Source organism: Callospermophilus lateralis, unplaced genomic scaffold (genome assembly GCF_048772815.1).
Source record: "Callospermophilus lateralis isolate mCalLat2 unplaced genomic scaffold, mCalLat2.hap1 Scaffold_107, whole genome shotgun sequence".
Classification (NCBI taxonomy): domain Eukaryota; kingdom Metazoa; phylum Chordata; class Mammalia; order Rodentia; family Sciuridae; genus Callospermophilus; species Callospermophilus lateralis.
In genome coordinates this window covers 920182-945972 of record NW_027510917.1, presented here as the reverse complement: position 1 = coordinate 945972, position 25791 = coordinate 920182, and the positions used below count along the sequence as shown (strand labels likewise).

Here is a 25791-nt window from a genome sequence, read left to right as displayed (position 1 = left end):
TCACTCAATAGCACACCAAAGCCCAAGCCCAGCAGAAGAGGAAATCCTGACCCACATTCAAAACATTTAAAGATAGTAGTGAAAAATGAGTATAAGGTACAGCTTCTTTTAAATATCATTAATAAAAAGCTTAAAATAGGGGGTGAGGATGTAGCTCAGTGGTAAAGTGCTTGCCTCCTATAACTGAGGCACTGGGTTGAATCCTCAGCATCACATAAAAATAAATAAAGATACTGTGTGTTCATCTACAACTAAATAAATTTTAAAAAACTTAAAAAATAATGTTATAGTTTAAATTAAAGCAAAATCAAGCTATTGCAAATAATCTAAAGAGAGAAGTGAAAGATCTCTACATTGAAAATTATAAAACACAGCTAAAAGACATAGAAAATATACAAATGAATGGAGAGACAGCCAATGTTCACAGATAAGAGACCTATTTTTAAGAGTAAGATATCAATTTTCCCCAAAGATTTTTAAAATATTTATTTTTTAGTTGCACACAATAACTTTATTTTATTTATTTATTTTTTATGTGGTGCTGAGGCTTGGACCCAGGGCCTCGCACATGCTAGGCAAGCACTCTATCCCTGAGCTACAACCCCAGCCCTCAATCTTCCCAAAATTGACCTATAGATTCACCACAAACTCAATCAAAATTTTTGTAGGTTATTTTTTTAATTGACAAGCATTTCCAAATTTTATTGGAAAAACAGAAGCTCTAGAATGGTCAAAACAATATTTACAAAATTAGGAACTTAGAAAACATTATTTCAAGAATTATTGCAGAGGTACTATAATCAAAACAACGTAGCAAGCGCATAGAATAGACAAATCTATAGAACAGAATATCTGTCAAATGCAAACTAGATGATTCCTGGGCTTGAAAATGTCACTTTAATACACGTTGTCAGAGCTGTGTATATTCATATGTGGAAAATAAAATACTCCTCAACTCCTGTTTCATTCCTTACTAAAAATCATAGTGTTATCACAGACCTAAATAAATAAGGTGAAAATATAGAATTTAGAGAATAAGAAAAAGTAAAAAAATATAACGTGATCTTGGGATAGGCAAATATTTTTAGGACAAACATGTGCAACAGCTTTTATCATAATTGAAAACTTTTGTCATGAAAAACAACCCTTTGGGCCACAGATTGCATTACAGTATCATCAGTATCATTCATATATACATATATATGCGCATGCACACACACATGCACACACACACACACACACATATACATACATAAACACACACACATTTCCTTATGTACAATATATTTAAAATACTAAAAGTCAATACTAGAAAAAGAAAGCTACCCAATTTATAAATGTAAGAACAAGATAGAAATTAGTATATGAAAGGATGCTTCAGATGATTGGTTATCAAAAGTGCAAATGAAAATTAGAATAAGACACCACTAAATAAATACCATGAACTAAAATTATAAACACTGACATAACAAGCATTGGCAAGGATATGGAACAAATAGAACTCACACACATTGTTGCTGAGAAGGTAAAATAGTAAGCATGACCTCTTTAAAGAAACTGCTTCTTAAAAAGTTTAATATATAGTTACTGTATGACCCATCCATTTCACTCTTTGGAATTCACCTAAGAAAACTAGAAATATACATCAAAGCAAAGATTCATGTTGGAACATTCATAGAAGCCTTAATTCATAATAGATAAGAATTGGAAACAACATAAACATCTGTCAAATAGCGAATGAATAAGTAAATTATGTTTTATTATGTGCTATAAACATGAGTGAGCATGTCAATTTTTATCATAAATTGTATCCACTAAGATATATTTAAGTTATTAATGATTAAGTAAATATTTACATATCTAATGAAACAACTCAATAGTTTTTCACTCATGTTGACTCTGAAAGTTTTCCACATAAATAAAGTTTTCTCTAAATAGGTTCAGCATGGATAATAAAACACAGTGAAATAACAACCTAATTTGATCTGTTGTGCAAAAATAACTATCTTCAAATTGCAGTATTACATAATCAAGTGCATATGGCTTTTTTTAGAATACAAAAATAAGTTAAAGGGACAATCATCAATTATCTTCAAATCAGGGCCTTATATTCTGTTTGTGATTCATATTAATGAAAATAAAAACTTAAAACTAGTAATAAAAGGGCTTATAAAAAGAAAATATTAGTCATTGTATTCAACATAAAGAACATAATAATGAAATGCCATGTAAATTCTATTTGGCTTTACATAATTCTAAATGTATACTTTCATTATTCATAAAACATTTCTTAGGCATCCCTATGTTTGGAGAGCAGTAGACATAAAGACTTCATCAAGTAATCAGTCTTAAAATGGGAAATAAGAGAAGACTGTAGAAGGAAGAAAAAGAGAAATAAAAAGAAAATAAATAAATAAAAGGAAACAAAGTGGCTGGGGACATAGCTCACTTGGTAGAGTGCTTGCTTCACATGTATAGAGCCCTGGGTTCAATCCCGAGCACCACACACACACACACACACACACACACACACACACACACACACAAAGGAAATAAAGCCCCTCCCCTCATCATGCTTAAAATTCAGTTTTAGGTAGAGCTATACACATGTGGAATTATCTAAAATCTCATAGAACTGTTAGTATAAAATGTCTTCTGGGAACTAACCCCTAGGAAATCTACAGAGAAACTTCCTATTTCTGTTGTTATGTTTTCTTTTTTGTTTTCATTTTCATAGTTTATTTCTTTATTTTTTTTTAATTACCCCTAAATTTGACTGTGCCTGGAACATAGCATTTACCTGTGCTAACTCACTGCCTCCACCTTATGGTGAAGTTGTCTCCCTGAAAATGTAGTCAGGAATGCTAGGTTATTGATAAAATTCAAGACCAACATTAAATCTATTTCTCTGATTTGTCTACAGAATCTAGCACAACACTAGATAATAAAATCAAATGCTTAACACAGGCACGCTAAATTTACAGTATGCAAATATTTTCTTTCTCTAAGGTTTCTTTCTGAATTGATCTTTCCAACAATTTTTAATGCACTATTAATGTGACAATAGTTCATAACCAGCCTTATCTTCTTTAAGTATAGAAAGATACTTCATTCTATATATACGGAAACCAACTAGTTGAAATATAAAGTCTGCAATCAATGAATCTCCTCTGTTCTCTACCCTCCTCTTATAACTCTACCCTCCCAAATTTAAAATAACACATCCAGTAATAATTTAAGGTGATTACAACAACTGAACTTTTGTTTTTCTATCCACGCCAGGGTGCAATGTCTGCCAAATGCAAACAAGATGACCTGGACTAACACAGGCTTTCTTCTTTAACGGAATAGTGGTGATCACGCCACTTCACCTGCAGAGGCATGTTTCTGAGGCAGTTAAGTGTTGTCTATCATCTTGGACCAGAGCAAACACGTCCATTAGAAATATGCTTTATCAATGGAATCACCCAGAACCAGTTGACAATTACTGATTAATACTCATTTTAAAGATAAATACAATTGCTATGCACAATTTCTACAGTACTTAATTTGCCTTCTCAAACATTATCTATTACCTAATTTAATATTATCTTTAAATTACTTTCCTACAGTCACTCTAATCACTTCTGCCTTCAATCGTCATCATCAGTGTTACAGAATATTCTGAAATTTTCTTTGAAACATAATCCAACAATATTTTCAAGTGGCTCAAGTTATGAAATAAACCATTCAAATTCTTCAAATATCTATTTTATTCAAGTTAAACACTGATTAACAAATGCATCCACTTGTCTATATACCATTCAACCCATCCCTGAATCCCTAAGTCAAAGACCAGTTTCTCCATGAATATTTCTCCTAATTCCTTAACCCAGACATTTTTCTCTTAATTAGTTCACTGATAGAACATATTAGATAAAATGCTTATTTATCATTTAATATTCAATTGCTCCCATGGTGATTTGGCACTGTATAAAATATTCAATAAACAGCTACTGAAGTGAAGTAACAGTCTAAAATGTCAAAAAAATAATTGCAAGAGGTAGTATTCTAAGAAACTGCAAATTGAAACATTTAATTACAAATTAAATATATCATTCTCAGTCATAAATTCTTTTTTTTAATTTTTTTTCTCAGTCATAAATTCTAAAGGCATCCTGGCATAGGTGGATGATCCAATAAAACAGGTTGTGAATATTAGAAAATACAGCCAAAGCAAGGTTTTAATTTGAGAAACTATTTGTATTTAAAGATGCAGATTTGTACAGAATTATTAGTTATAACATTAATCTATAAATACTTAAAAATCCATAACCACTTTAAATCATTGTTTTTTCATTACTAAAAAAAATCCAGAACATTCTGAAATTTTCTTCTAAGCATAATCCACACTATTTTCAAATGGCTCAAGTTCTGAAATAAGCCATTCATATTCTTCAAGTATGTATTTTCCTTCAAGTTAAAAACTGCAATTTTTAATTACCTTAGAATTTTCAACTGAAATGTGTTTATCTGAAGTTCCTCCTTAAGAATAACTAATTACATTGCATCTGTTTTTGTAGGGTACCAGTTATGACCCCCTATATCCCCTGAAAGAATAAAGTTTGGTTCTGCTAACAAGAAGACAGCTACTATTATGTTCAGATGAATAACCCAAACTAAAGGAATCTGGACCATTGCTATAGCGGTTATGGAAATAAGCTTTTGTCCTCTTCAACATCAAAGTGCCAACATTCAGATCCTGTAGTTATATAGCCACTTATGATGTATTTGTTGCAACATACTGACTGTTTTTAAAAAATACCTAATGCATTATAATGAAAAAGATATGAATGTCTTAAAATTTGCTTTTGACACTCTTTAGTCTGAAATTCTTTTTATAAAAAGGCTCAAAATCTACTTCAGGAGACACTGTCTCCAAAAAATGGCTAGGAATGCAGTTCACTGGTAGAACACTTTCCTTGCATATAGTACCACTAGCTAGGTTCAATTCCCAGTACCCAGGGGAAAAAAGAAAAGGTCCACATATGATCAAGTCAGATTTTAAGCAATGCCCCATGAAATTACAAATGCTATATTTCTCCAAGTTCTAAAATGCTTCTCAGCCTACATGCTTACTGAATTAATACGTGCTAGAGAAACATTAGTCATTCTTCTCAGCCATGCCTAATTAATATACACAAATTAGAAAATGATACAAGAAAATAGAGCAAAATCTATGCTCTGCAGTAAATTGATTAGAGGGTTGTATCTTTTTTTCTTTTTTGTTTGCTTTGTGTGTGTGAGTGTGTATGTGTGTTTGTGTGTGAATGTGCATGTGTGTGTGTCTGTTTCCATATCTACAACATTCTTGGTACTTGAGTTAAAATCCAGGACATCACACGTGTGATGCAAATGCTCTACCACCAAGTATACCCCGAAACTTATTTTATTTGGGACAGCGTCTCTCACTAAGTTTCCCAGGTGACCTCGAATTTGTGATCCTCCTGTCTCAGCCACCCAAGTAGCTGGGATTACAGTTCTGCATCACTAGCCTGGCTAAAGGTTTATATCTTAACACCTGTCTATGACATTATAATATTCTCATCCTTGCTGACCATAGAGATGGCAAGGAAACTGGGCCTTGACCTTGACATCATAACCTTCAGAACATAATGGTTTTTCAGTATTCATAGCTCGACTTTGACTTCCCAGAACACTTGTCTATAGCAATTCCAGAGAAAGAAAGATAAAGAGCAAGTATAGGTCAGTATAGACCCTGTCTATGGGAAATATCTATCCCTCACCAAGAAAGTACAAAGCTTAATGTATTATTTGTGCTATCATTCAGCACCTCTGTCTTGGCTAGAGCTTTCTTTAGCAAGAATGAAAAATAATGAAGAGAATGTAGTCTGTAATAAAGGTTGAATGGCTTGTTTTAAAGTTGTAAAATATTCATGCTTAAAATTTCAAACTCTTTATACTGTTTCCTAGAAAATGAGATGTCTCATCTATACTGGGGATCACGTCCAGGCCTGGTAACAACTGGCCAGAGCTGAGTGGCAATGAGCCTCTGCATTCCCCAGACCCCACTACTTCCTAAATTCCAACCTTCATTTCTGCTTCCTGTCTTATATCAAGAATATCCTTAGTGGGTTCCCTTGGTGTGAAGGTGAATCATGTAAATGCTGCAGTCAGACTTGCTTTGGTTTAAATTCTACCATCTACTAGTTGTGTAAGCTTGAACATATTTCTTTCTTTGTTCATTCTGCCCTTTTGTTTTCTCCTTATAAAATTATAATTCTAACTACTTTGTAGGGTTTTTGGGAGAATTAAACATGATTCTGACAGCAAGTATATAGCTCAGTACCTCAATAAATTACCTCCTATTAAAGAAAACACAAATAAGTTTAGATGAAATTCCCTGTACTGCCATCTCTTGGAGATAACCTTGGGCCAAGGTGTAGGACTCAGAGCCTGGAAGCTTCGTCTTGTCTATGTCTGCTGCTGGGGTCTGGGGAGAAGTGAGCTGAGTGTTAAAAATCAAAAGACATTGAGTCTGTTTGCTAACATTCTCCTCCAAGGCTGATGATAGTTTTTACCCATGGATGCAAATTAAAACCACCTGGGTAACAGTTTAAAAACTAGCAATTCTCAGTCCTTACCCCATACCCTGTAAATCAGGATCTATTGAAATGTACCTAGATTTTTGTTAAGGTCCCACTGTGATTCTAATTCACAGATAGGCTTCAGAACCACTGAACCATGGCACAAAAAGCAGGAGGCCTATCCAGCAAGACTCATGAAGAGGTCTACATTCTTTCTTTTTTTTTAATTATAGAAGGACACAACACATTTATTTCATTTGTGTATTATTATATGGTGCTGTGGATTGAACTCCGTGCCTCATGCATGCTAGGCAAGCGCTCTGCTCACTGAGCCACAATCCCGGACCCGAGCTCTACATTCTTAAAACAAGCAGCTTAGGAAGCTTCACAACTCAGAAATTCCTTGTTCATCTAGCAGAAAATACTGTTCTAAACATGCCTGCCCTGCGGTTACAACAGTTGCATATTTAGAAAAATATGAAGACAAATGTTTATGGAATGTGTTTGTGTTTTTTACAATACTGGGGATTGAATCCATGGTTGTTCCACCACTGAGCTACCCCTGTAGACCCTTTCTTAACTGTTTATTTTAAAACCAAGTCTCATTAAGTTGCTGAGGCTGGCCTCAAATTCAAAACCCTGCTTCAGCAGGATTTAAATTCTACCCTTTTGACCTTGACATGACCTGTGAGTCAGGCTCACAGTAGCTGGGATTACATGGGTGCACCACCACACTCCATGGTATACGGTATTTCTTAAAGTGTGTTCCCATGGGGGTTATTTTAAATACCGGTTCAGGTGCATTTACATAGATTCAGGAATAATAATTTTTAAACTTCAAAACATCACTGAATTTAGCAATACCATACTGAGTAAACAAGAAATAACAGATAAGGCTATTTGTATTTTATACTGAGGTAACTTTAAATTGCTGTAGTAAAGTCCTAAGCTTTCTACTTAAAAATGGCAAAATCATCAATAGTTTTCCATGAAATGTAAAGCAACATTCTTAAAACAACACTCATATATAAGTTAACTTCTACTCCAATTTTGCTAATATTTATTAAACTACAGTAACATATCTAGGATGGAAAAAAAAAAAACACTAGTCGTTCAAGCAATTTTATGTCAATAAATAAAATGTTATTTTAATTCTTAAGTAACTAATATGCAAATTAACTCAGAATATTTAAGTTTAAAAAACATTGTTAAGCACAATTTAGGCAGAGAGATAACTAATTTTGGAAAGGGGGCTATTTTAAGAACAGGTCCATATTTTTTCAGGTCACTAAATTAGAATTCTGTTTGTATTTAAATGTAAATTTAGATGTGCTCTACTTATTTTAGCATGATTTTTTTAAGGAAAGAATATATTGGGATCACATAAACAAACCAAAAAAATTACATAAGAAAACATAATGTAACAATTTTTGTAAGTACCTAACATGAGCATGTGCTTAACATCTAAAAACAAAAGGTACAATATTGGTACATTGGATATATATATATATATATATATATATATATATATATATATATATATATATATATATATATATATATATGACAAGGGTGCATTAGAGAAGTTTCTAATATAAAACATTTAAAACATGGAGAATACTTGATTTTAAAATACAGAAAATAAATGTTAAGATAGGCACACCCACAATTCTTACAAAAACATGCTTGAAAAGATAAAATTCATCTGAGCACTCATTTCTCAGATATACAAAAGCTATGAAATCAATCAATGAATATTGCCTCCTGCTTTTGCACTGTTTCACCACTGATTGGTATCAATTCTGAATACACAATTACTGTTGTTTTTCATCTTTCTGCCATGTTCTATATAGAATGCATCTACCTAAAATGAGTAGAACTTAAAACATCAACATTATTTGTATTACAGTCACTTCCGTCACTTCCTTATGTTATTTTTAAAAGGCACTATATTTAAAAAATAATATTACAACAAATAGTGCTTTGGAAGATCTGAAATTCCAAATCAATGTGTTCCATCAATCATAAGTAGAGTTAAGAAGCCCTAACTTAAATTATATATATATATAAAGTTGATGGATTTAAAGATTATAAAATTGGTTTATTGTAAAAGCAATTCAAGAATAACCAGTTAAAACCTTATCCCCCTACTACCCAAACAACCAAAAAGCGTTAAACACTTTTACATTAGGAACAAGAACATAAAACAAGAAAGACCACATCAAAGCTATGATTCAAACTCAAAAAGAGAAAGGACTCTTAAATCTCTTCCAGATCACTACAATGGTATGATAAGATCAAAGCACTATGTCAGGTACACAGCACTGCTACAACACTGAGGTATAACTGGGCAAATTAAATTTGGGAGAAAACGAAGACTATGTATGTGCAATCCTGTATGTGCTCTGATATGTCCTATAAAGAATAGATCTTTTCTGTCCCAGATTAGACATTGTATAGTGAAAAACAAAGAGAAAACAGTAGAGGAAGGGGAAATCCTACCAACATCTTCAAGGGATACTATAGCATTAACTATATACTGACTATCAGAAAATAAATTAAATACAGAATCTTTAAACATCACAAAATCTTGTAATACTGCATTAAGCTCTACCTTTTGAGCTGATTGTTTGGGTACTGAAAATGTAAAAGTTTGATCAGGGGTAACTACTACTGCTGTACCATTTTTTGACCCATCAGTGAATATATTTGGAGCATTCATGATAGGTGTTTTTCTTGTCATTTTTGGAAAAACTATAGGATGCGAAGACCAAAAAGACAATAAAGGATTAGATGGTAAGTGGTTATCAAATTAAATATTAGATTTACAAATGATTATTGCCCAAGTATTTCACTCATTAGCTAACTCAACAATTTGATCCATAGTATATGGAGTAATAATTTTATTGGGAGAAATTCCAAACACTCCCTTTGCTGCTTTTTATTCCTACAGCCTCAGGATACCTAATAAGAATAGTGTTAGGAGAATAAGATAAATGTATCCACAATAATGGACCTTCTTGCCAAAATACTTCTGTAGGAATATTTTTTTGTTGGTGTTACAATAAATAATAAAGGCAAACTTATATCAATTCTATCCAAATGCATATTTTAAATGTATGTTTCAATGATTTTTAATGCCTCTCTTGCTTCAGGCGTTAACATGCAGGGTGAATTTGGATCTGATGGACCTTTTAGGATAGCAAATAAAAGTCCCAACTCTCCTGTTGGTATGCCTGGATAAGGTCTTATTCAATTTATGTCTTCTAATAATTTTTGAAAGTCATTCAGTGATTTGAGTTGATCTACTTGTATTTGAATTTTTGGTGAATGCACCATGGTTGAAGATAATAGAACTCCTAAATAATTAATTGGAAAATTTAATTGTACTTTATCTATTGCTATCTCTAGATTATAATTTTTTACTAAATTTGTAAGTGTAGCATAATATACTAGCAGCGTGTTTTTAAGTTTATGTGCTAATAATAAATCATCCATATAGTGAAATATTTGTAGTTCAGGATTTTGATTTCTAAGTGGCTGGATTGATTTGTTAACAAAAATTTGACACATAGTTGGGCTGTTAGCCATCCCTTGAGAGAGTACTTTCCATTCATAACTCTGATCAGGAACTTCATGATTTAGTGCAGGGATAGTAAATGCAAAACGTGGACTATCCTCAGGATGAATTGGAATTGAAAAAAAAACAATCTTTAATATCTATAGCTAAAACATAGCAGGTTTTTGGCAAAGCAGACTATTGGGGAATCCCTGATTGAGCAGGTCCCATAATAAGCATCTCATTATTAATTGCTCTTAAATCTTGCAATAATCTCCATTTACCAGATTTCTTTTTAATGACAAAAATGGGAGTATTATAGGGAGATATGGAAGGTTGTATATGTCCCTCTGTTAATTGTTGTTTGACCAGGTCATGGGCTGCTTGTATCTTTTCTTTACTCAGGGGCCACTGAGAAACCCATACTGGTCTTTCTGAATTCCAAGTAATTTTTATTGTCTCAGTGACCCCTTCTGAAAACCCAATCCATGTCTATTTATTCCTTGATCTATTTGAATTGGTGCTGCTATACCTTGTTCTTGTTCTCCTAATCTTTTTTCTTTCCTAAAATCTTGTCTAGCCCTAATAGTGGGCGCATTTGGATTGCTATTATTTGTTAATTGCAAGCCTAATTGATCTAGGACATCTCGTCCCCATAAATTTATACGAAGATGATCCAATAAATATGGCTGTATAGTTCCTTCACATCCTTCAGGATCCTTCCAATCTAACACCATTGCATTTCTCTGGGGATTAGTTGCCACTCCTAGGCCTCAAAGTGTTTGACTGCCTTGTTGTAATGGTCAATGTTTTGACCATTCTTGATGAGATATGATGCTAAGGTCTGCATGTGACCAGTAGCCCATTAAATTCATATCCTTGAATATTTAGTTTTAGCATTGGGTGAGAATCTAAATTTAAAGACAGCAGAGACCAATCTACAACTGTGGAGCCTAATCCCCTGGAACCTCTTTCTATTGTACTACTGGAAATTTTATCATGTAGGCTGGGTATTATTAATAACTGTGCTATTCTGTCTCCTGGTGAAATTACTGATATACCCTTTGGAGCACTAGCTATAATTTTTATTTCACCTTCATAATCGGGATCAATTACCCTTTTGTAGTAGAAGAACTGTGTCCCAATAATAAGCCTACTGTTCCTTGGGGAAGAGGTCCTTTTACTCCTGTGGGAATGATTTGAACTCCCATCTCTGGTGTTAGTACTGTGCTGGTGGAGGTGCAGATGTCCAACCCTGTGCTCCCTCTGGTTTGTCTGATGAGAGATCTGATGGATAATGTGTCCTGGGCACTACCCTGATGGTGTTGCTGGGTTCCTCCATGGTGTTTCTGGGTTCCTCCAGTGACCCATATATTTGAGGTTGTGGGCTATGTACTTTATAAAGAAAAGAGGTTTATATATTACAGTTTGGGAAGCTGAAAAAATCAAAATCAGATGTTCTTATTAATTCAGCCTCTGATGAGGGTTCCTTGTTTGGCTATATAACATCATGGAAGATCGCATTGTTGCAGGAATACAAGCAAAAGGAGAGATCACATGATGAGCTAGGAAGCCAGAGACTATGGAGAAGTCTTACTCTTTCATAATGACTCTCAAGATGCAAGAACTAACCAGAGTCTCTTCTAAGGGCAGCATCTTCAGGTCTCCCTTTCTGAGCGCAGTGTCCTCAGTGACCTACCACTAGCTCCACCTCTTCAAGGTTTCACCATCCCCCATATCACCACACTCAGGAGCAAGCTTCCAACACAGGAACCCTGGGTGGACAAACCACAGGTAAACTAAGCACTTGGTTACTGTGCTTAGTTTAGCTGTGCACTGAAGCTTTGCACTCAGCGCACAAAACTCTCACAGTGGGGAGAAAAATCTGGAACTTCTGCAGAAGCCCAGAAGATTGGAGAGGAATCAACATCCTATAAGCATCCAGAAAGTAAAAGGGAAAGAATTAAGCTTTAAGATGATAATAGTAGTTCTCAATTAATTTATTTGGCAATGATAACCAAACACCTTGCTGGCTTAACTTTTACAGAGGAGCAGGGGAGGTTGGCTGCCTGTACATGGTTCCAGAAAAAGGAAAACATTAATGATAAAGAGGGAGAGCAACCAAACACACCAGAAATGAGTGCTTTTCTTTTTTAAAATCATCTTTTAGCTTTGATTTCAGTGAACCCTAAACAATGATCCAAGACATTACCTCTGTTCATCCTGATAAGAGCTGACAAGAGTCATGGAGACCACTTGAAGCCCTCTGCCTTCCTGTTCCACTCTGACCCAGGTTGATGACATGGAGATCTGCAAATGGATACAGATCCTAAATGGCAGGCATCAAGCAGGGTGCCAGGACACAGAATAGAACCCTTCCCTCCAGGAGGCTGCTGGAAGTGATGAAATGCAATTGATGACTTACACCAAATGGGACACTGCTTCACAGAATGCCATAGAGCTCAGGAACATATCCAGCCATACTATCTAGACCCTCCCTGCATGTCCAGGTAATGCAGTATACTGGCCACAACCAGAGACTGTGTCACAAGACTGCAGTTCAAATCTTAGCTCTGCCATTTACCATCTGGGTGATCTGGGCGGCTCCTAAATCTATCCACATCTCAGATGATGTCTACCCTCTGACATTATAGTGGGAAGTAAAAGAATCTGTACATACAAAAGTAGCTCATATTGTGCCCTGGATATGTAACCACGTTCATCAATCTAACCCAATTAGCCCAATGTATAAAAGCACATTCATCTTTGCCCCATTTATCCTATCTCCAGCCAAGAGAAACGTTATGAAAATGAACTTTTCCCTCAAACTTTTTTGCCAACTGAGTGAAACTAACCTTTAACTTCCACCTCCCAAGGGATGGCTGGTCTGAGATCTTTCCACCACTATGTGGATTTCTATTCACAGAGTTTCCTTACAACCTCTTAGGGAGGTGTGATCCCAGCTAGAAGCCTCATGGTCCTGATAATAAAATTAAAAGGTCATCACTCTGGACAGCTCTGGTGGGTGACAACAGGCTGCTTTTGTGGATGAAGCAGCCACTGTCCACAGGAAAACAGCTGCCCCACGTCCACCTGCACCCAAAAGTCCTACCTAGAACACCGCCCAACAATTCCCTGCAAATCTGTCTGACCATGCAGAGAAGAAGTGTAAATCGGAATGTCAGCACACATGAAGAGTCAGTCACAACAAGGCACTTAGGGAAATAGATATCAATAAAGATGTTAGGAGATCAGGTAAAGTACAAAATGAGTGATAAGATCAGGGATAATTTCAACAGGGGGATAGTTGAACACAGTATCCTTGAAAGAATCAAGTGTATACTCACCATAGGATTGAAATTTGAAAACAATAGGCAATGCAGACGTAGATGATTTTAGAAATCCATGCTCTCGTTAAAATGAGGCTTTGGGAGAAGAATAAGATAAGTGTGAGTTTTGCATTCTGTGTCCAGAACATGATGTGATAAAGGAATATATGGAGCAAGTGACATGCGTATTTCTTCCACCATTTCTGAAAGCATGTTTTGAAACCCTATCATTTAGAGTTTGGGAATAAAAATAGGTGTACCCTGAGTTTATGTATATAGAGATGATGCATGAATAGACCATATGATAAATAAAAAATATAACAGGTTACTATTTTAAATAATGGATTGAATTTATATTTTAAAAAATACATAAAGTCTGGTATTCACATACAAACATTCAATCCAAGTAGTTATACATGTAGTGGTAATATTAGGGTTACTAATTATAACCAACTGTGTTTGAGTTTTGCTTCGAAAATGATGATGGAATTCAAAAGTTATGTGATATAAAAGAAATCTCATGAAAAAGCAAGAAAAGCAACATGGAGAAATACATGGGATCTGATACAGGGAGTGAATGAAAGTGAATCATATGCATATCAATTTGTGAATTGTGGATGAAATGATACATCCTATGATGTACATATACTTAAGAAATAGAAATATAACAATTTTGAATAAAAATTTAATTCAAAATACACATCATGTCCCATATGAATATACTTCCATTGATCTTAACCTGGGTCACTTACTGTAGAAATATTAGGGTTAGTACTCAATATTCACTGAAGTTCATTTTGAGCATTCCAAAATGAATATGTATGTCAATAAAATGAATATTTCTGAAAAATATCTCCTGAAAAGTTGATTATAAATCCACACAGATGGACATAAAAGAATCAAGGTAGTATAAGTATATGACACATATAGTTCATGTTTGCAAATTCATACTATATATATATATATTTAATATATTAAAATGTAATAGTATGTATGCCAATCAAAATTCATAAGGGGATATATATCCTTCACATATGTACCCAAAATATTCATTTTCCTCTACATTGTTTCATGTCTAAACTTGTTGAAGTATAAAGCTAACCACAGCTTGAAATTTCAGTTACCTCAGTGTATTGGGGGGCAGTGATCTCTTCATGAAATTCGTATTTACCAAAGTGAGAGTACTCTCAAGAATATACCTGTGAGGGCAGTAGGATTACATATATGTATATAAAAACATACATTGTGATCCAGGCGACAGAGACAGGGAGTCAGGAAGTTACATATTTGTTAATTTTGAAAATTCATGGAGAAGTAAAATGAGAAAAATGTGTCACAGGTTTTATAATATGTATCTCTGATGAAGCAAAGGCAAGTCCAAGTATACACCATGCGTCCTATCAAATGCCTCTACTTCTATTCCTTTAGGATTATTTTTATCGATGTTAGAATAAGTAGTCAGAGCCTAGAAGGTTATGGGTTAGTGTCAGAGATTCAATATTTCAAATGGCAAAATGGAAAATGAGTCTAATACATATGAGAACACGTGGCACATAAAAATCTTCCACTGTCATCCACCACAATGCCTGGACATTACTATCACCCCAAAGAAGACACAATGAGAGGAGAAGAGGAAAAAAATCTGTGAATACATATCTGGAATTGGAAATTCTGACGAGCTCACAAACTTGGGTGTGGCAGAAGAGATCCCAAAAGTAGAGGACAGGGTAAACATTCCACAAACATGGAACTTTGCTAGCCTAATGACTTCTTGACTATCTGCCTCTGACATTCGTCCACTAGAAATATAACTTTGTGTTTTAGCTTCCTTTGTAGTGAGATCATGAAACCTTGGTCTGAGTCTATGTGAACAGGAGGACATGGGTTCATATTTTCCAATAGGAACAGGAGGCAGCTGAGCTGAATCCTCTCTATGCAGGTAACTGTGGCCTTTGGGATATGAATGTCTCCCTAGGTGGATTGTGAAGCCTTTGGCTCACTGCCCAGTTTTAATGGCATTTCTTACAGCTTCCCTGGAAAATTGGTGTTTGTTTTTGAAATACAAAAATGTCAACCAGGACACAGTGCTGGAGGGAGCTCTGTCACGTGGGATGAGTCAGGGTCTGAAGGCAAAAACGCAAACTGGGCTGCTACCCCATATATCTTTCCCACTTGAGCATACCAACTTGTTTCTGAGCATCGCACCAAATCCTCTCCCCACAACAACATGCCTTTATATTTTTGGGTCTCCTGGATGCACCTTGTCAGTCAAATGTCATTTGGAAGCCAATGACAGAACCACAGGGGCCCACCACAGATGTTGGATCACACACCTGCACTCCATTGCTCCAGGCCCAGTTCCCTGCTGGCTCTTACTCACTGGCATCTCTTTTCTTCACCATGGTCATGAATTCCACTCAGTCAAAAATGGCACTCTCTGGTTCAGTCATGATGAGCAACAGAAGATCTAAAGGTTCTCCAGGGATTTCTGGTCATGGGATTCTCAAAAACTTCATGGTATTGGCCTAGCCATATTTCAAGAATGAAGAAGTTGACACTGTGGGTTTTGATTCATTCAGGAGCCACTAAGTGTTGAGGAATCTCCTGTCAGTAAAAGCTCTGGATTTCACATGCAGGCAAGGTTCCCAAGGAGTGGCGAATGGTCACAGGAATCCAGGCTCATTGGGGTATAAAATATGAGGTTCCTGTGAGTTTGGGCTCTCAACTATAGCTGAGAAGGGTTTAACAGCAAAATCATGTGAAATCCTGGCTGAGATTCCCAGTGCTGTGGAGAAAGCCACCCTCGGCCTAGATCTCCGTTTCCAAAGGCTCCTCTAATGCCTGGCCTTCTAAAATCCCAACACAATTCATGGCAATAGTTCTCTGAGATCAGTTCCAGAACTCATTCTCTAATGGCATCACACCAGAGTTCAAGCTGAGGTGGACCCAGTCATCTTTTCCAACCACCACACAAAAGACCACTATTCAAACAAAAACACTCCACATGGCCCTCACCTTCTTCCACATAGACACTCATCATAACATTCTGGCTGGGGGTTTCTATAGGGTGAGCAGTCTAGAAGGTTTGCAAACAAAGCTCTCATGCCCATCATATGCCAAATGTCATGGTGGCCTGGACACCCATCCTGAGAAACAGGATAGATAAAATGGGCCTGTAGTTAATACTGCTCTGCTTGTCAAGATAGAGGCCTCCTGCCTGCCAGGGGTAGCTTCTTTATGTGTACTGGACTCATGAAAAAACCCAAACACCTGTGTGCTAGATACTGGAGGGCTTGCAACAACTCATTTGTCCCAGAGGATCCCTGTTCTGACTTCATAGTGGTCAGGAGCCTGATCAGAGGAAGCCAAGAGACTTCATCCAATAGTACACTTCTTTTTCATCCTTTTAGATTGGGATGGACACATGGGATTTTTCTTGAGTTTCCTGGGGTGCTGAGAATGTAATTCACAGCCTCACATAGGGCCAAGAGAGTGATTCAGACACAGCTTTTACAAAGCACTTTACTTCAAAGGCACAGATTAGGCCTCTTCATTTCCATTTGAAACTGTTTTCCTGAGGAGTCCCAGAGGAGTGCCCTAAGGCAAACACCTCCCTGACATTCAGGGAAACAGAACAATAGGGAAGAAAGAAGCCTGAAGAAAAACTTTTCTTTAATTGAACACTGTGGCACTGACAGCTCCTAATCATGCAACTTGGGTTACTATCTAATCCAAGCAGGGATTCTCCAGAGAGATCCTTACCAGTGTTAGACCAGGACACAAGAAAAGACCACTGACTCCAATTAAAATCAAATTAAAGCAAGCTTATTATTTCGACCGGCTGGGCTGCTTCTCCCTCCCAAAATGGCGGGAACAAGACAGAAACCCACCTTTCCTACAGCCCAGCATTATAGCCCAGAAAGTTACACAAAGGGGGGTTACAGATAACAGAACTCTGACAAGCATCACACTAATGGTAGTTTACATTTTTTGCTGGCCCCAACATCAGAATTTATGAGGACCATTAGAGCCTCAGAGAGGGTCATTGTCTGCCCAGGGAAAGCCAATATATTTGAGGTGTCAATAAGTTTCAGAGAGAGCTGCTATCTGGTCAGAGAGCCAGGCATGGGTGAGTTCAAGGCACGGGCAGGCATTCCAAGCAGGTTCAGAATTTGCAGGAATTTATAGTAAAGCCGAAATTATCTTTTCATGGCTTTGTGGCAAGAAGGCTCCCAATTTTAATAAAAGATCAGGTTGGGTCTATCAACCAGTCATGCTAATTTTTGATTTTCTGAGATGCTTGTCATGACCTTCAGCAATTCAGTCCATGGCCATGTCACAGAGCTTGAATGTGGTACACATCTTGGACACAAAACCACGAACCCCTTCAGAGAGAGGCCAAAATTCAGGAAGAATACAGGAACTTAGGATCTTGGTAGGTGTTGCCCATCTGCAAGGCAAGCAGCAGTCCATTCATAAATTGGCCATTAGGAGTTCTGCAAAGATATCCACTAGACAGGACACATTCATGGCTGCATTCTTCTCTTTACTCTCTTTAACCACAACCCAGTGGAATCCACTGACATAAAATGGCTCACTAGTAAACAGTCTATTTCAAACCAACAACAACAAGAAAAAAAAACAAAAAAAAAAAAACGTTTTTCCTTCATGTTCTCAGAACATGAGACAAAACGACAAATTGAAACACACACCCACTGAGACACACAAACCACCCCTGTATTTGGTCTGCATCTATCTACTCTGTCTTCTGAGTGGTGGGTAAAAATATGTTTCTTAGCAGTGGCCTGTCCTGTCTCAGCTCTGGTCTCCTTGGCCATCTCTGTGTAGTTGTTAGGAGCCAGCAATGAGCCAACACTTCTTTCTCAGGAAAGGCCCCTGTTGAGACCATTCAAGGCATTTGGCTATCCACACATCACTAGGTACCAACAAAGAATGACTCTGGCCTTGGTACAGACAATCAAGTGAACCCACTGGGAGTGAAACTGCCTCTGGATGCCTCGCCTCCTGGATCCCAAGTTCAGAGAGTTCCATCACCAAGGAAGTGAGGTGAGGTCACTTCCTTTGGGGAAGTGAATGAGGTCACTGCCTTGGCAACCACTTTGTCCTAACAGTTGTTTCCAAGGGTCCCATGAGATGGAGGCTGCCCCACCTTCCTGTGACATTTTCACAAGACATAAAGGTCTATATACCCTAGGAGCCCGGGATCAGCAATCCACACAGACCTAATTGTGTCCATCTTCCCTGCATTGAGAAGAGAGAGGCTGATTCAGCCTCATCCCTTCATCCTGACTGGGTTGTTGGCCTTGGAAGATGACTTTAGACCTCACAGGTACTACCTAGCTGCCTACATTTGCTCCAGGGTTCATTTTTGCATCTACCTTTGAGCTTCTCAGCAGCTGTAGGATTCCCTACATACCTGTATGGCAAGATCAACTCAGGACCTGCTTTTATGTGAAAATAGATTGAGGGAAGAGTATGGTTAAGGGTCATATCATGTTTGATTTGGGTTATGAGTCATTCTGCTGGATGAATACGGGTATTCGGCAACTGGGATATTTATAGGAATGTAAGGGGATATGAATTTCTATAAAATTTATGTTGTTCTGTATACATGAAAATACAGATAACAAATTATTTTTTGTGTGTGTTAGGATATTTAACCCAGAACATTGTACTTGTTTGGCAAACACTGCCACTGATCTCTATCTCCAGCCCCCCACAGATAACAAATTCTTGGTTCAAATAAAGCAGTTTAATTGTGGTTTTTATGATAATGTTTTTTTTTTTGTAACAGAATTTTTTTAAGTCCAATGAATGACAGACATTCAGTCATAAATTTCTGAAGACTGTGGCTGAGACTTATTCATCTGTTTCCCTTTAGAATTTAGCATAACACCTTGTTTACAGAAGGCCATGAGTGTGTGTGTGTGTGTGTGTGTGCGCGCGCATTCGTGTGTGTGTGTTTAATATGACAGCAGAATGCATTACAATTCTTATTACATATATAGAACACAATTTTTTATATCTCTGGTTGTATATATAGTAATTCACACCAATTCGTGTCTTTATACCTGTACTTTGGATAATAATGTTCATCACATTCAACCATCGTTAATTGCCCCATGCCCCCTCCCTTCCCCTCCAACCCTTCTGCCCTATCTAGAGTTCATCTATTCCTCCCATACTCCCTCTCCCTATCCCAGTATGAATCAGCCTCCTTTTATCAAAGAAAACATTAGGCATTTGGCTTTTTGGGATTGGCTAACTTCGCTTAGCATTGTCTTCTCTAACTTCATGCATTTACCTACAAATGCCATGATTTTGTTCTCTTTTATTGGTGAGTAATATTCCATTGTGTATATGTGCCACATTTTTTTAAATTCATTCATCTATTGAAGGGCATCTAGGTTGGTTCCACAGTTCAGCTATTGTGAATAAACATTGATGTGGCTGTGTCCCTGTAGTATGCTATTTTTAAGTTGTTTGGATATAGACCAAGGAGAGGGATTGCTGGGTCAAATGGTGGTTCCATTCCCAATTTTCCAAGAAATCTCCATACTGCTTTCCATATTGGCTGCACCAATTTGCAGTCCCACCAGAAATGTATGAGTGTACCTTTCCCCCCTGCATCCTCGCCAACACTTATTGTTGTTTTTATGCATAATAAGTGCCATTCTGACTGGAGTGAGATGAAATCTTAGAGTGGTTTTGATTTGCATTTCTCTAATTGCTAGTGATGATGAACATGTTTTCATGTATTTGTTGATTGATCGTACATCATCTTCTGAGAAGTGTCCCTTCAGGACCCTGGCCCATTTATTGATTGGTTTATTTGTATTTTTGGTGTTTAGTTTTTTGAGTTCTTTATATAATAGAGATTAGTGCTCTATCTTATGTGTAAAGGTTAAATATTTGCTTCTAAGATGTAGGCTCTCCATAAACCTCACAGATTGTTTCTTTTGCTGAGAAGAAACTTTTTAGTTTGATTCCATCCCATTTATTGATTCTTGATTTTAATTCTTATGTCATAGGAGTCTTATTAAGGAAGTTGAGGCCTAATCCCACATGATGAAGATTAGAGTCTACTTTTTCTTCTGTTAGATATAGGGTCTCTGGTTGTATTCCTAAATCCTTGATCCATTTTGAGTTGAGTTTTGTGCATGGTGAGAGATAGGGGTTTAATTTCATTTTGTTGCATTTGGATTTCCAGTTTTCCCAGCACCATTTGTTGAAAAGACTATCTTTTCTTCAATGATGTTCTTGGCACCTTTGTCTAAAAAAGGTAATTGTAGTTTTGGAGGTTAGTCTTTGTGTCTTCTATTCTGTACCATTGGAATACCAGTCTGTTTTGTTGCCAATACTATGCTGTTTTTGTTACTATTACTCTGTAGTATAGTTTAAGGTCTGGTACAGTGATGCCACCTGCTTCTCTCTTCCTGCTAAGGATTGCTTTAGCTATTCTGGGTCTCTTATTTTTCCAGATAAATTTCATGATTGCTTTTTCTATTTCTATGAGGAATGCCATTGGGATTTTGATCAGAATTGCATTAAATCTGTTTAGTGCTTTTGGAAGTATGATCATTTTGATAATATTAATTCTGCCTATCCAAGAGCAAGGTAGATCTTTCCATCTTCTAAGATCTTCTTTGATTTCTTTCTTTAGAGTTCTGTAATTTTCATTATATAGTTCTTTCATCATTTTCATTAAGTTGATTCCCAAGTATTTTATTTATGTATTTATTTATTTAGTTTTGAGGCTATCGAGAAGGGGGTAGTTGTCCTCATTTCCCTTTCTGAGGATTTCTCACTGATATACAGAAATGCCTTTGATTTATGGGTGTTGATTTTATACCTTGCTATTTTGCTGAATTCATTTACTAGTTCTAGGAGTTTTCTGGTGGAAAACTAGAAAACTAGTTAGAGTGTTCCAGGTATAGAATCATATCATCAGCAATTTCTATTTCCTGAAGTAAATTAGAGACTATTGGTATTAGTTCTTCTTTAAAGGTCTTGTAGAACTTGGCTGTGAATCCATCCAGTCCTGGGCTTTTCTCGGTTGGTAGACTTTTGATGGTGTCTGCTATTTCATCACTTGAAATTGATCTGTTTAAATTGTGTATATCATCCTACTTAAATTTGGGCAAATTATATGACTCTAGAAATTTGTCGATGCCTTCGATATTTTCTATTTTATTGGAGTATACGTTTTCAAAATAATTTCTAATTATCTTCTGTATTTCCGTAGTGTCTATTGTGATATTTCCTTTTTCATCATGTATGTTAGTGATTTGAGTTTTCTCTCTCCTTCTCTTTATTAGCATGGCTAAGGGTCTGTCAATTTTATTTATTTTTTCAAAGAACAAACTTTTTGTTCTGTCAGTTTTTTCAATTGTTTCTTTTGTTTCAATTTCATTGATTTCAGCTCTGATTCTAATTATTTCCTGTTGTCTGCTGCTTTTGGTGTTGATTTTTTGTTCTTTTCTAGGGTTTTGACATGTAGTGGTAAGTAATTTATTTGTTGACTTTTTCTTCTTTTAAGGAATGAACTCCATGCAGTGAACTTTCCTCTTAGAACTGCTTTCATAGTGTCCCAGAAATTTTGATATATTCTATCTGGGTACCTCTAAAAACTTTTTAATCTCCTCCTTGATTTCTTCTGTAACCCACTGATCATTCAGTAGCATATTATTTAGTCTCCAGGTGTTAGAGTGTATTTTATTTCTTATTTTATCATTGATTTCTAATTTTATTCCATTATGATATGATAGAATGCAGGGTAGTATCTCTACTTTTTTATATTTGATAAGAGTTGCTTTGTGGCATAGTATATGATCTATTTTAGAGAAGAATCCATGTGCTGCTGAGAAGGAAGTATATTCTCTCATTGAAGGTTGGAATATTCTTAACTCAGTTAAGTCTAAGTTTTTGATTATATTATTGAGTTCTATAGTTTCTTTGTTCAGCTTTTGTTTGGAAGATCTATATAGTGATTAAAGAGGTGTGTTAAGGTCACCCAAAATTATTGTGTTGTGGTCTATTTGACTCTTGAACTTGAGAAAAGTTTGTTTGATGAACATAGCCGCTCCATTGTTCGGGGCATATATATTTATAATTGTTAAGTCATGTTGGTGTATGGTTCCCTTGAGCAGAATGTAGTGTCCTTCTTTATCCTTTTTGATTGACTTTAGTTTGAAGTCTACTTTATTTGAAATGACGATAGAAACCCCTGCTTGCTTCTGCAGTCCATGTGAGTGGTATGCTTTTTCCCAACCCATAACCTCAGTCTGTGAATGTCTTTTTCTATGAGTCTCTTGGAGGCAGCATATTGTTGGGTCTTTTTTTTTTTTTTTTTGGTCCAATCTGCTAGTCTATTTCTTTTGATTGGTGAGTTTAGGCCATTAACATTATTATTGAGACATAATTTGTATTCCCAGCCATTTTTGTTTATTTCTGATATTTAACATGACTTGGTTTCTCTTTGATGAGATTTTCCTTTAGTGTAATCCCTCCCTCTGCTGATTTTCATCATTATTTTTCATTTCCCCTTCTTTGACTATTTTGCTGAAGATGCTCTGTAGTGTAGGCTTTCTAGTTGTACATTCTTTTAACTTTTTTTTTTATCATGGAAGGTTTTTATTTCATCATTAAATCTAAAGCTTAGTTTTGCTGATATAAGATTCTTGGTTGGCATCCATTTTCTTTCAGAGCTTGGTATTTCTTGTTCCACGATCTCCTAGCTTGGAAGGTCTGGGTTGAAAAATCTGCTGAGATAACGAATTGGTCTCTCCCTATATGTGATCTGATTCCTCTCTCTTGTGGCTTTTAAGATTCTATCCTTATTCTTTTTGTATGTTAGGCATTTTCATTATTATGTGCCTTGGTGTACATCTGTTGTAATTTTGTACATTTGGTGTCCTGTAAGCCTCTTGTATTTGGTTTTTCAATTTGTTCTTCATGCTTGGGAAATTTGCTGATATTATCTCATTCAAGAGATTGTGCATTCCTTTGGCTTGAAACTCTGTGCCTTTCTCTATCTCAATAACTCTTACATTTGTTCTTTTGATGTTGTCCCATAATTCTTGGATGTTCTGTTCATGGTTTCTAACTTTCTTCACTGTGTGGTCAACTTTATTTTCCAGATTGTATACTTTGTCTTCATTATCTGACATTCTTTCTTCCAAGTGATCTAGGCTGTTGGTTATGCTTTCTATTGAGTTTTTTATTTGATTTAAGCTATCCTTCATTTGAAGGATTTCTGACTGTTGTTTTTTTTTTCAGAGTCTCTATTTTGAAGTAATCTTTTGCTACCTGTATTTGCTCTCCTATTTCTTTGTTGGAGTGATCAATTTGTGATTGTAGTTGCTCATTTAGGTCATTCTTTAATTCACAAATCATTTTTATTATGAACCTTCTGAACTCCTTCTCTGACATTTCATCAACTTCGCTGTTCATACGTTCTGTTATTATAGTGTCTTGTCTTGTTTGGGGCACTTTCCTCTCTTGTTTTTTCATGTTGTCTATGTGTCTTCCTTTCTTGCAGTGTGGATCTGAGACATTACAGTTTCTTCCCTATATTCTTGTGGTACCTGTGCAGACTGTCTGTACCTCACCTTGATGTTGGGCTTTCAGACCCTCAATGGATGCTACTGAATTCTGGATCTGGGCCCTGCAGAAGCTGGTGTGGGTGAATCTGGGCCACTGGGCTTGACCTCCTGTGGTAGTCTGCTGGTAGGAAGAGGTGGTCTTGCGCCAAAGGCTAGGCTCTGGAGGTGTCTGCCCCGCTGGGGGAGAGATGAACCTGACCTACTAAGAGCATGAATCCAGTGTGCTGGAGTGGCAGTCTGGGCTGGATCTGGGCTCCTCAGTAGTCGACTGGTCAGACGGGGTGGTCCTGCACCAGAGGCTAGGCTATGGCGAGTGTCTGCCCCGCTGGGAAAGGGCTGTGCGCCTGGGCCCTGTGTGCCTGGGCCCTGTGCAGCAGAGGCCAGTTTGGGTGGATCTCAGAAGTTATATTTTAAATGTATCAGTCTATGATGAAATGTATCCAACCAAGTTTTTGTTCCTTTTCAGTTGCTAAAAAAATAGAATAATAAACTAGAATTTATTTTAACTTTTGTTTTCTTACAGAAATTATTACATTTCTGAAACGTGGAAAGTAGGTAATAAAGATGAATGCCAACTGGCATTTGAAAAGTAAGATTTACTAAAACAATACATCATGAGGTGATTGATTACTAGTTTTTATGAAAGAATTTGGTTAAAAATTGTTTTTATTTAGTAATTTGTTGTATTTATTCAATTATTAAGTGCTTACTTCTTTATTTAGGGATGAATCAGTTATATGAGTTATGTATATATCAAACATATCCAACTTAAAAATTGAGCTTTTTATAGGAAAAAAGAGTTTATTGTAGTTTAATTACCCCACCCTAATGATAATATATCTTTATTTTACAGAAGGGAAAACAGATATAACTTGCTGCCTTGTTTGGAGTCACATGGTGAGTTTTAAGATCAAAATTCTCCCCAATAATTTCTTAATCCCAAGTCCCATGTTTTAATATTTAGTCTTCCTTAAAGTGATTCATAAAATTGACTGATCTCATGTATCAGTACTTAGGTGACAATTTACAGAAAATTAGCTCTGCAACTTGATGGGCGAAAACCCTTTTCAACCAAAAGGTAATTGTTGTGGACACAACAGATGACAGTGTGTATGGCTTTTGTTTTAACTGCTTCAAGAGAAGGTGGAGGACTTTTTCTTAAAAACTTAAAATTGTTGGAGTAGCAAATGTTCATATAAAAAAGTAAAGTAGAAGTGAACTTTATTCTTTTTGTTAACAGAGATAAATATCAATTTAGTATATTCATGTGTTTCTTCTATGCATAGACAAAAAATATTTCTAGAAAACATTAAAAAAGTGCTATGTGACCTTAACGTTTCTCTCTGCAGTGTATTTTGGATATTTTAACAATGGCAGAGTCCTGTGACAAAGAACAAGGAAGATCTTTGCATACTCTTATCAGTTCTCTATGGCTGCCACAACAAAGTACCACAGACTAGGTGGTTTATAGGATGGAAGTTTGTTTTCTCATAATTTTTGAGGCTAAAAAGCCAAGATTAACTTGTTGGTAGGGTTGGTTTCTTCAGAGGGCCACAAAGGGAGGGCCAGGCTTCTCTCTTGGGCTTGTAGATAGCCATGTTCTCATTAGGTTTTCACATGGTCCTCTCTCTGTGCATATGCCTGCATCCCAATTTTCACTTATGTTAAAAGACACCAGTTATATGGATTTT

The 25791-nt window shown here is 36.2% G+C and overlaps 1 long non-coding RNA gene across 2 annotated transcripts in view; it reads left to right on the top strand.

Annotated features, from left to right (window-relative positions):
• LOC143386226 (uncharacterized) overlaps positions 1 to 25791 on the top strand; it is a 223619-nt gene that overhangs the window by 195584 nt on the left and 2244 nt on the right. For both annotated transcript variants that reach the window (XR_013154837.1, XR_013154836.1), the window contains exon 2: positions 24954 to 24997. This is a non-coding gene — a long non-coding RNA (uncharacterized LOC143386226). The remainder of the gene's footprint in view (positions 1 to 24953; positions 24998 to 25791) is intronic.